This window comes from Papio anubis, chromosome 15, assembly GCF_008728515.1.
Source record: "Papio anubis isolate 15944 chromosome 15, Panubis1.0, whole genome shotgun sequence".
Taxonomy (NCBI): domain Eukaryota; kingdom Metazoa; phylum Chordata; class Mammalia; order Primates; family Cercopithecidae; genus Papio; species Papio anubis.
In genome coordinates this window covers 16128553-16140800 of record NC_044990.1, presented here as the reverse complement: position 1 = coordinate 16140800, position 12248 = coordinate 16128553, and the positions used below count along the sequence as shown (strand labels likewise).

The window sequence follows — 12248 nt, the reverse complement described above, 5'->3', positions numbered from 1 at the left end:
ATATGATATGTGTAGAATTTTATATTACCAAATTGTTGTTAATTTTCTTACGTGTAGGAGAATTTATTCTTAGAAGTTAGATGCTAAAATATTTGGGATTGAGATGTCATGATGTTTGCAGAATATCATTACTTTCAAATGGCTTAGCAAATAATGTGTGTGCATTGAGAAAGAGAAGCAAATGTTGCACCAGCATAAAAACTAGTGAATCTACATGAAGCGTGTACAGGTGCTCATTTTTTTTTATTTTCAAAATGAAAACTTGGGGAAAATAATGAAACACAGATTTCTAGTACAGTCATTTTGGGGAAATAGAAGAGGGAAATATATTGTACGTGAGCAAATTTCCCAAATATCCCCTTTATCCCTGCTCATTCACCCAATTTCCACTTCCTATGGCAGTTACCACTTTATCCTACTCATTCTCCCTCCTCTATCTCCTGCTTCTTTCACTGTTTCCAACAAGCATTCACTGTATGTGTATGTCTGTGTGTGTATTTAGGGGTGTCTGTGTGTGCACGCAGACAAACACAGATACACATAGAGAGACACCCCTAAATACACATTCATTGCAAAATTCATCCAGATTACCCACTGCCCTATACAAAATGAAAGCTAGATAATTTGCCAAACAGCTACATTATAACATAGTGCTGCATATTTATTTGAAAGGTGTTAGACTGGCAAGGTGAACAAAATGCTAAATTCGTCTTTAGCAATGAAGATTACAGCACGAATCCACTGGCAAGACAATCCCGACAAGGGATTACAAGGCTCATGCCTGTAATCCCACCATTCTGGTAGGCTGCAGTGGGTGGATTGCCTAAGCCCACAAGTTCAAGACTAGCCTGGGCAACATGGTAAAACTCATCTCTACAAAAAAATACAACTTAGCTGTGTGTGATGGCGCATGCCTGTAGTCCCACCTACTTGGGAGGCTGAGGTAGGGGAATCGCTGGAGCCCAGGAGGTTGAGGCTGCAGTGAGTTTTGATCACGCCACTGCACTCCAGACTGGGTAACAGTGAGAACCTACCTCAAAAAAAAACAAAAAACAAAAAACAAAAAACAAAAAAAGGTAAGATTGCTGCTTTCTCATACACAGCCCTGAACTTATAGGCCACTTTAATGGAGAATCTGTGAGAAGTACCTGAAAGGCAGGTGGTAGGAGGTTGAGATGCTTGACTTTCAAACACTGCCAAGCCTCTAACCATCTGAACTAGAAAAGGATATAGTTTAAAATTTGCCCCAGTAGCAAAGCAAAGAACTGAATAAAGAACAGAAGAGACTCAAGGGAATGTCAAATGTGTAAAGTTAAACTCCAGGAAGTACAGACGTTGTACTAGTCACCTCCATGCCAAAAAATCAGAAATTGCTATATGCTCAGGCAAGTCTCTTCCCCTCGGTAGGCCTTCAATGCTGTCTAGATTGGAAAGGAGAAAAGCAAGCTTGTTGTGGGCAGAACACAATCATTAGGAAGCAATATTGATCTAAAGATGCTTGATTAAGAAAAAACTAGACCTTGGACTCAAACCTCTAATGAGTTTACCATAAGCTTAGCTTGATATGCCGTTTCCTCCAAAAAATAGTCAATATTGCTAGTGCAGAAAACATGAAGAGTTTTAGATGTTAATTGTTTTTATTGACTTTGAAATACCCATATTTATAGGCATGGCACCCAGAGGTTCATGCAGAGAGTTAGTAACTATTTTCTGCCGGGTGCGGTGGCTCACGCCTGTAATCCCAGCACTTTGGGAGGCCGAGGCGGGTGGATCACCTGAGGTCAGGAGTTCGAGACCAGCCTGACCCGTCTCTACTGAAAGTACAAAAAAAAAATTAGCCGGGCATGGTGGCGCATGCCTGTAATTCCAGCTACTCGGGAGGCTGAGGCAGGAGAATCGCTTGAACCTGGGAGGCAGAGGTTATGGTGAGCCGAGATTGTGCCAATGCACTGCAGCGTGTGCAGCAAAAGCAAAACTCCGTCTCAAAAAAAAAAAAAAAGAAAAAGAAAAAGAAACTATTTTCTGTCCTTGTTAACTTTCTTTCACTATGTGTGAGGCAAGGTTAGATTTCTTTTAAAGCTACCTCACTCATCTAGGGAAAGAAAGGGTGATGAATAAAAATTTTCCTTCAGTAAGCCCAAATCTGCTGACTTCACAAGCCAAAGCCTTCATGTCAAGTATAAAGCATTCAAACCTATGGGCGTATCCTTACATCTCTGGTACAAACATTTCTAAAAAGTTATTAAAATTATGCAATGCAAAAGGTATGTCCAAAAGGAGTAAACCCTGGCTGATTTATAGACTATTATTTCCCCACATTTGGAGTGTTTCTGTCGTCATGTTTGTCTGTTCATTCTGTTCTGAAGTTGTATCTGTGTGGCTGAAGCAACATATACAGAGCAGGTAATTTGGTTATGACACTGTCAGCATATGGCAGTGGAATAAAGTAGCAATCACTTTAAGCAGATAGAATATAACAGATATCTTCCATACACACAAAAACTACTGCACTAAAACCGGTGAAAATAAAACAGAAAAATAGAAGTGTGAAAAACGAAATGATCACCAATTTGCTCTAACTAGAACTCAATGACTGCTAACATACTGATTACCGGAAATTTCTCATTATCGAAAACAAAATGAAATGATCCCAAGAAAAAAACCTGAGGCTTTTTGCCTGTTAATAATTAGAATTATGATAGACAAAATAACTAGCGAGTGGTTGGTTCTATTCTTCAGAAAGAAAAACTTGATTCTCGAGGTTCCTTCCAATAATATGTTTAATTTAATGAAGAGGTTATAAAACAGAATTCTGTGGGGAATTGCAATCATTAGGGTAATGTGTCCACCCAAAATTATTCCAACTCTCCAACTTATTTACAGAACTAAATTGAGACAAATTGCTCTTTAAGTAAAAGTCACTGTGCTTCTGAAGGTCCAAAAGACGTAATTTTGTAGCATAGAACTCAGCATGCTACTTTGAAGTCCTGTTTCTTAAGATGTCTCTAAAGCAGCAATTAGCAGAATGTGTTTGAGGAAATGCAAAAACATTCCACATTATCATAAAGGTGTTAAAATTGTCCAAATTTTTAAATAATGTATACTTAAAACATATTCATGACATGAAGTGCTTTGTGATCAGCATTTACTACATCAAATGACAATAAAAGTGTGAAAGAATGGAGGGTATTGCACTAGAGCTGCATACACAAAGAATGAAACTCTCAAAAGATGTTACAATAAAATCGTGTTTTTTCACATGTGGGAGGGATTCTGGGTTCTCAGCTGTAGGACTCCTGAGAGACCATGTTTTATGGTGTGTTACAGAGTTCCAGGAGGTGCTTGGCCATAAAACCCTTCTCTGCAGATCCTCTCCGGAGACTAGTGTTCCGAAGGTTCACACTTTGGAAACTTCTTTCCCAGAAAACAGTAGGCTTATAATGGTAGGTGAAATCTTGGATGAGGATAAGATGGTGTATTAGTTTGCTAGGCTGCCATAACAAAGCACTACAAATTGAATGCCTTAAACAATAGAAATGTGTTGGCTTACAATTCCAGAGCCCAGAAGTCTGAGGTCAAGGTGTCAAGGTGTGTTCAGGGCCATGCTTTCTCTGTAGGTGCTAGGGATCTGTCCCAGGCCTCCCTCCTAGGTTCTGAGAGTCTTTTGGTTGATGGCTACACAACTCCAACCTTTCCATGGAGTTCTCTCTACATGCTTTTGTCTCTGTCCAAATTTTCCCTTTTTTATAAAAACACCAGTCCTATTGGATTAGGAGCCCATCCTACTCAAATATGACCTCATTTTAACTAATTACATCTGCAACAATCCTATTTCCAAATGAGGTCACATTCTGAGACACTGAAGGCTAGGACTTCAACACATGAATTTTGAGAGATCACAATTCAATCAGTAACAGATGGGATAACTCCAAGCTGTGTAGAAAAAGCAGTGAGTCTCTCTCAGCTTCAACATGACCGTGTTTGGGTGTGTGAATAAAGTTGGAAGGTGCGTCGCAGGTAATGTTCCTAACAATAGCTGGAATACCTAGGTTTGCAAATAATTTAACTTTTTACATTAGAATAGATATAAGGCTATCCCTATGACAATGTTATTTTCACTTGTTTACACTCCTGATATTCTTATTAGAGAGGCAGTGAATGGGAACAGTGTTCACTTATGCATCAAGAATGGCACAAACCTAGCAACCTAGACTGCTGGGGACAGGTTTTGCACAAAATACCACTGGTCATGTATGCATAGTAGGAAAAAGATTGAGCACTGCTAGGCCCAGCTCCTAAGTTTAGAATGCAAAGTTCCCCTAGGTCTAGCCCATTCCTACCTCTTTCCAAGCCTCCATCCCTGACTGAAATTTATATTCTACTAACATAAACTGCAGTGCTTCCCACCTACACATGCTGTTTCTCAACTTCATGCCTTTACACGTGATTTTCCTGCATATAGTAACCTCCTGTTCCTTCTAAATGACTCCTGCTCATTCATCCATTAAATTCAGTTCAGGGTCATGTCTTCGACGAACACTGCCCAGATGACTTTAACCGATTCTCCACTGGTGTTTTCATAACTTCTTATCTATGCATCTGTTATTGCGCTTACAATAGTCTTTGGAACATTCTGTTTACATCTGCTGTCCTAGAACCGGAGATGCATGAGGGCAGAGACTATGTCTTATTTGTCTTTCTACCTCCAACTTGTAATAAAAAGCCTAACCAAGTAGGTATTAGGTGAACAACATAAAATTAAGCTGAAGGAGAAAAGGATTTCAGACTGATATTGCTAAGTAATAGACATTCATTAAAATCATGCTTTATTCAGCATCTTTATTTTAATGAAATATAGTTGATCCTCATTACATGCCGATCCATTTTGGGGAATGAACCTATTTATTGGAGTTTATTTGTAACCCCAGAGTCATTCATTGCAGTGCTTTCAGTAATCCTTAGGCATGCACAGAGTGTTGAAAAATTTGCCTGTTTTCATGCACGTTCTCAGCCCAGGTCAAACAAGGCAATGCTCTGCCTTCTTGTTTCAGCTCTCACACTGTAAGCAAGTGTCCTTTTTACGGTCTATTTAGTGGCAGTTTTTCACATTTTTGTGGTTTTCACTGGTGACAGTATTGTTTAAAATGGCCCCCATGCATACTGCTGAAGTGCTGTCTGTTGTCCTTGAGTGCAATAAGGTATCTTTCAATAAAAACACATGTAAAGCAAGTTTGCATATTGACTGTTTGATGAAAGTGTTGTGACCGGAAGCTCCCAGGAGCCTAACCCTATGGTTTTCCTAGGAGCTGTAGTTCAATATTAGCTAATTCAGTGTTCACAGTGACTTTATATACAACTACCATGATTAACGAGAATCAATTGTAATGCTATAAAGCCAGTTTCACTCTTCACATCTCTCTCACCATGAGTAGTTCTACTGTTAACTTATGCTTCAGTTTGCCATTTTTAAATCTTGTAATGGTAAACTGTTACACAAAAGAGATGTTAGTGGTGTTTTCTGTGAGCCAGCCTTAATATATTCCAATGAACTAAGAGCTGGATTTCCTGGTGCATATTTTGTTACACCTCCGAGTAAAACTAGTTTCTTTCTTTTTCTGACTAACCATAGAATTCTCCAGGCCATATAATTCATCATTTAAAAATATTCAATTCAGCTCTTTTTTATATATATAGACTTTTGCTATGTTTCCATAATTTCAAAAAGATTGTAAATCCCTAGTGAGCTACCATACATTTCATATCAATTTTATATCCTCAATATGGCCTCACTCAGGTCCCATTACATACATAGTATAAGCTCAATAGAAATTTGTTGAAGGGATTAAATTGTTAACTACTCTCCAGAGAAAAATATTAAATAATTATAACTGGCAAAGACATCAGAATTCTACACAGATGAATACAAGATTGATAATCTACTCCCCAGGATATCTTTGACTGTAAAACCACAAAACATATATAAATGTTACTACTTTTTATCCCTGGAACTTTCATCTCATCATCCCTCTGCCTCTGCCTCAGCACCCACCTGCTCCATTCCTATACTTCCTGATGGCTCTTCCTTGATTTCCTTGCCGGATTCATCCCTCTGCCCTTCTCTTACCTGCACTGACATCCCCAAAGGTTATATGCTTGGCCTGACTCATTTCTCCTTCTAAGCTATTTCCCAAATATCCACATACTGCAGTTGTTCACTCCAAAGCAGGTAATGATCAAGTAGACATTCCAGCTTTAACCAGTTTTTTTTCAAGCCCAGAGATGAACGTCCAATTTTTACTTATTCACACATAAACTCATTAATATCCCTGAAAATATCACTTCTCTCCAATCTTTATTTTGGAGAAAAGCATTATGATTTAATCCACTCAATTTTGTTTCTTTCCTCTTTTACCTCCTACATCCAAAACATTCCTAAATATTGATCATTCCTTTTTTTTTTTCATTGACAGTGTCTCGTTCTGTCGCCAGGCTGGAGTGCAGTGGCACAATCTCGGCTCACTGCAATGTCTGCCTACCGGGTTCAAGCAATTCTCCTGCCTCAGCCTCCAGAGTAACTAGAACTACAGGGACATGCCACCACACCCAGATATTTTTTGTCTTTTTAGTAGAGACAGGGTTTCACCATGTTGGCCAGGATTGTCTCGATCTCTTAACCTCATGATCCGCCTGCCTCAGACTCCCAAAGTGCTGAGATTACAGGCATGAGCCACTGTACCAGGCCAGTGATTCCTTCTTTATCTGCCTTCTATCTTTTCCTTCTTTCCATTGTTGCTAATGCTGACCGATTTCAAATTCTTAGTATCTTTGCCTGGACTATTACAGTATCTCCTTTATCCTCTTGACTGCCTACCTCATTCTCTTACCATCTCAAACTATTTTTCAAACTGCAACTGTCCTGAATTTCTCTCATTTGTCCCTTCAAATCTACTCTTCACTCCCCTCCACTTTGATCTGTTCTCCTGGAAGCTGAAGTGTGTGGAATATATCAAGAGCTCTTCTCCTCTAGCTCCCAATTGGGTTTGACCACTGGGAAATGCTGGTAGGAGTTCAAAGGGTGGGCAGACAGGAAATCCAGGTTATTTAATTCTCCTGGCATGTTTGATCCTATTAGGTGGCCTTCTTTACACAGCTTTCTCTCCAGATTTTCTCATTTAGAGGTGTGAATGGTGAAGCCCCGCCCCCAGCCCCAGTTTCAAGTCTTAGAGGCTTTATTTCTTTTGATTTTCATCCAATCCACCCACATCTTTTGCAGAATCCCTTTATTAAACTTTTTTCAGGTTACCTGATTTCAATGTGCCATCTGTTTTTCAACTGATGTACTAACCATTTATTTAGCAAAAGAGGTTTAATTATGCCACTCCCTTATCCCAAAATCTTGAAGTGTTTTTTCCTTATCTGAGTTCCAAACTTTCTAGCCAGTATTCAAAGTCTTCCATAGTGTCTCCCCATCCTTCGTCTCTCATAACCACACCAGTCCATTTGACTCGCCCATGATCACTGAGTCTACCCAAATTCCCTAAAAAGCTATATATTGTTATACACTAGGCCCAGGAGTTCTTTCTATTCTTTCTTTTTCTGGTGAAAGTATATTTACATTTGAATGCTCTGTTAAAAATACTGTCTTGCCACATGCACGCATATATTTGTCACAGCAGTATTCACAATAGCAAAGACATGGAATGAACTTAAATGCCTATCAGTGGTAGACTGGACAAAGGAAATGTAGTACATATATACCATGGAATACTGTGTAGCCATAAAAAAGACAAGATCATGTCCTTTGCAGGAGCATGGATGGAGCTGGAGGCCATTATCCTTAGCAAACTAATGCAGGAACAGAAAACCAAATACTGCATGTTCTCACTTATAAGCGGGAGCCAAATGATTAGAACACATGGACACAAAAAGGGGAACAACAGATACTGGGGCCTACCAGAGGGTGGAAGGTGGAAGGTGGAAGAGGATTGGGAAAAATAACTAATGAGTACTAGGCTTAATACCTGGGTGACAAAATATTCTGTACAGTAAAGCCCTGTGACACAAGTTTACATATGTAATAAACCTGCATATATACCCCTGAACTTAAAAGTTAAAAACATACTGTCTTTCAATGAAGGCTTCTTTGTTGAAATCATCCCCTAATTTTTTTGTTCTTTTATGTCTATTGAATCATTAATTAAATTCCAACTGAAGACATTATATTAGTAGTATTTTTCATATGTTCATATTTTTCTATGTTCACTTTAAAATGTTCCTTTTTGACATGTATATTAAATGCACCAAAGATTTAGCTTTCAGTGTATGCTAGTTACCAGCAGAAAATGTGGCCTGAGTTGGGTGCTACACACAACAGTAGTTCTACCATTCATGTAAAAGCTGTACTATTCCCAATCATATAGCAACTTCTATTATGCATTATCAAAAAGTGATGATATTGAGAGAAAAATACAGATGTCAGAGAAAAATACATATACAGGCTGTATATGTAGTTTTTGGTGAGAGGGGAAAAAAATCAGAAATAAATATAATTCTCAGAACAACATCTTAATTTCAGTGGAGAGAAAGCAAAGGACGTTGGCAAGGATGATGGATGGAGCCAAGGTAGAATAGTCTTCTATGCGTTGACTCATAACCATGTGAACTGGGAAAGGAAGTTGAGAAATTCCCCCAAGAGAACCACGGGATTTCTCCCTGGGGTATTCTGTGCTGAGAATGTAGAATAAATGTTACACCAACTTCTTCTCATACTAACATCAAAATTTCTCTGACTCTGGGTCTACGGTCAACTTTGAGACACAAAGTATCAACAGCTACAAAATATACTAGGACTTGAGGATCTAGTTTCTATCTGAGGCTAGGATTAAATACCCAGGTCAAGTTGAGCGAGTGAAACAAATTTCAATATACTTCTATTTATTTATTTATGATCTATACTCAGTAATGCTTACATTGAAATCTGAGAGGATATATTCAACTCTCAATGATTAAAGCAAAGACTCAAGAGGTGGTTGCAAGTTTGAAGTTATAGATACTGAACTTGAAGAAAAAAAAGGGAAGGGAAGTCAACAGTCTAAGCTCACCATTCAGGTATTTGGGCTATAAGGTGAAATACAATCAGATACTTTAGAACAATAAAAATATTAACAAAAAGTAAGAAAGTAGCATTTCCAGCCACACACACTTGGTGCTTAATTGGGTATCTGGGTTTTTTAGCCACTACAGATAGAGAAAATGCTCAGCACAAAATGAAAGAGGGTGGGACAAAAAGTATTAGCAATGTACTGTCGAACATCAAAGCTCATCTAGAATTTCCCTTGAATCAGGCCTTTTCTTAAAATAAGGCACATGCATCCAAGGCTCTGTGGGATGACAGCATAAAGTCCAGACCAATTCATGGTGGAAGAAAACACACATGCGAAGAAGGTTGTCCCGCATTTTACCAAGCTATGTTGCTGCCATCTCTAATTTTGTGGAACTCTTTCTTGCCTTTCTGTGCATTTCTCTCCCCACAATTTCCGCAGTTTCCAGAACCCACAGCTTTTCCTCACTCCCCACTCAAGCCACTGCTGGCAGAACACATGATTAGACTAAAACCAAACTCAGATGCTGAAGTTAGAGGCGGCCCATCATGGAAGGAACACGGTCTACTTCCATCTTTCAGTAAACCTTTTAAACTAGAGGGGAAGACTTCTTTAGGAAAGAATAACTAGAACATAACATGCCCAGGAATCCACGACATTTATTTCCATGTAATGGGAATTGAGTCAAGTGTTATTTGGTACTCATAATTATTTCTATGAGTCGGATATAAAATCACATTACTCAGAAACCTGGATTCTATCTTCTCCTTGTAAATACATAATTAAAGCTTTAACTTGGAAGAGAAGCCTTTGCTTGTAGAAAGAAATAAAAGTGTATTTTAGTTTGAAATTGTAATCAAATCAGTTTTATGACCATCAGCTGTATTCACCATCAAATATTTATCTTGACAGCTATTTTTATGCTACATTTTAAACTCATACGTGATTGATCTAAACAGTCATCTTGGTTCCTCCAGAATAAGGCTCAGGACACAGCTGACAGAGGAAGAAACACTGCAAGGGGTTGGTGTTTTCATTGGAGTAGAAGTCACTTCCATGTTTAAGTTAAAAGAATATCGACACAAACTATTTTGTTACTTATTTTTTCACTAATCCACAATAGTGGCTTTGTTTTATCAGAAGGGAATTCTTTATCCGAATTTGTGGTCAATTATTGTTTCTTTTAAAATACCATTATTTTGAATTCTGGTTATAAACAAACTAAAAAATATCCTTTTTCTCCTCTAAGGTTAAATATTGAAATAGCATCTCTAGAAGAAAATAAAGTTTCTGGGAGCAGTAGCTTTGTGTTAATTGCCAAAACAAAATTGAATGGTTGACACATAGTATTAAAAGTGGATATAAATATTCTAGTTTCACTATATTATTATATTTGAAAATCAGAATGGGCGGTTTGAATTTCTTCTGGTAGCTTTAGTTACTTTGCACATATATGAGACACTTATACAAAGTACTTCCTATTTTAGTCTAGATCAAATACAGTATTTTTCATGTTGCTTGAACATACAGGAGGAAAGCTTTCCACTGCTTCCATCACCATCCCCTGAGAAATGGGCCACATTGTACAACCACTGCATTAAAAATACTAACTGTAGGCTTGGATTAATGGAACTACAAGACAAAGCACAATTTAGGTAAACAGAATCAAGTTTACTAACCTAAAAGGCAAAAACACAAAGTACTGTCAGGATACGGGCAGAGAAACAAGTAACACTTTCCAAGAGAGAGGTACAAACTTCCGAACCCCAAAATCCACACCAAGATTAAACAGATGAGAATAAAGCATCAGAAAGAATAAGACCTTTACTTTGTCTGAAAGTCCAGCTTCCAGGCCTGGACTTCAAGGGCCAGATTCATAAACAGATGTAACTTTTTTGCAGATGCTGAAATAATTTACCACATAGGCAACAGTAAATTGGAGACCACTTCTTCTGGTCTTAGAAACCTCGTAATATCTGAGTTTTGCAATAAAGGTGTAACTGCACAGGGTGGCCCAGCATGCTTAGGCATGAATACAGTTCTCATTGATGAGTCTCACCTCTCCAGACTAACCCAGATTGACCAGGGCATATTGGTCAGTGCCACGCAACAAGGAGAAAAGTCAGTTATGCAGTTACTCTCTGAGAGTCGTGCTAGTTGAAGAGAAAAATTAGCAAGAAAGGAACAATGCCACATTTCACATTGAGAAGAAAAGAAAGTAGAAAAGGAAAACTGTTTCTTTGGATCTCACACACTAGACACACGTCCCTCTTTCATTTATCTTAATAAATTTTGAGCACTTGTTTCATGCCTTGTACTGTTCTAGAAGCTGAGGAAAGAATTGTGTGCAAAAAGAAGCATTGCTCAAATCAAGTTGACATCCTACTGGGGTTATCTTCTGTGTTACCTCAAGGTTATTGGATGTAGGGGGAAAAAACTATTTACTAGACAGATTTTCGGGAAAGCTATCAAAGCTATGAGGAGTGAACATGTGGGAGATGAGAGAATGTTCAGGTACAAAATTTTAGTGTTTCCCATGGGCCTATTTGTTAACTTGTACTGAAAGTTTTAGAAACTTTAAAATAGAAATAACTCATAATACACAGAAAGTCATGGGGGACAGGGAGAGGTTAGCAGAAAATTACTTAAAGCCAGAGAGTATCAGATTTCTTTCTGTAGGAGGATAACCATTCTTAAAATTATTGTTAGTTAATTATGATCTTCTTGCAGACTCCTCAGTGTCTCTCTTGAATGTAGTCAGAGGTGATGAATAATGTGTGTGACTGAAGTCGTGGTGCTAGAAGCAACAAGGAGTAAATTGTGGAAAGCTTCTTCTCTCTAAAGCATTCAAACTTACTGTTTAAGAACATGGTGGTTAAATTTGGCCCAAGGGCTACCAAATTACAGCCTCTGCCACAGTACTATGAAAATCTATGCTTTTTAAATGATAAAAATAGTAATAATTATTATTGTCATTTTTCATCAGAGAGTATTATTAGTGCACCTCTCTTATTTTTTGCCACCCAGAATCCAGTTACCCTTCCTTTCATGATTATAACCTATTTTTTCCTGAGTGGATGGCAACCAATGCATCCCCTAATTTCTAACCACATACTTTGAGTAAGCCTCCATCCCAGGAAGAGATGG

At 38.2% G+C, this 12248-nt stretch overlaps 1 long non-coding RNA gene across 3 annotated transcripts in view; it reads right to left on the bottom strand.

Annotated features, from left to right (window-relative positions):
* Nucleotides 1–12248, bottom strand: part of LOC108582855 — a 183438-nt gene that overhangs the window by 39153 nt on the left and 132037 nt on the right. The window lies entirely within an intron of this gene.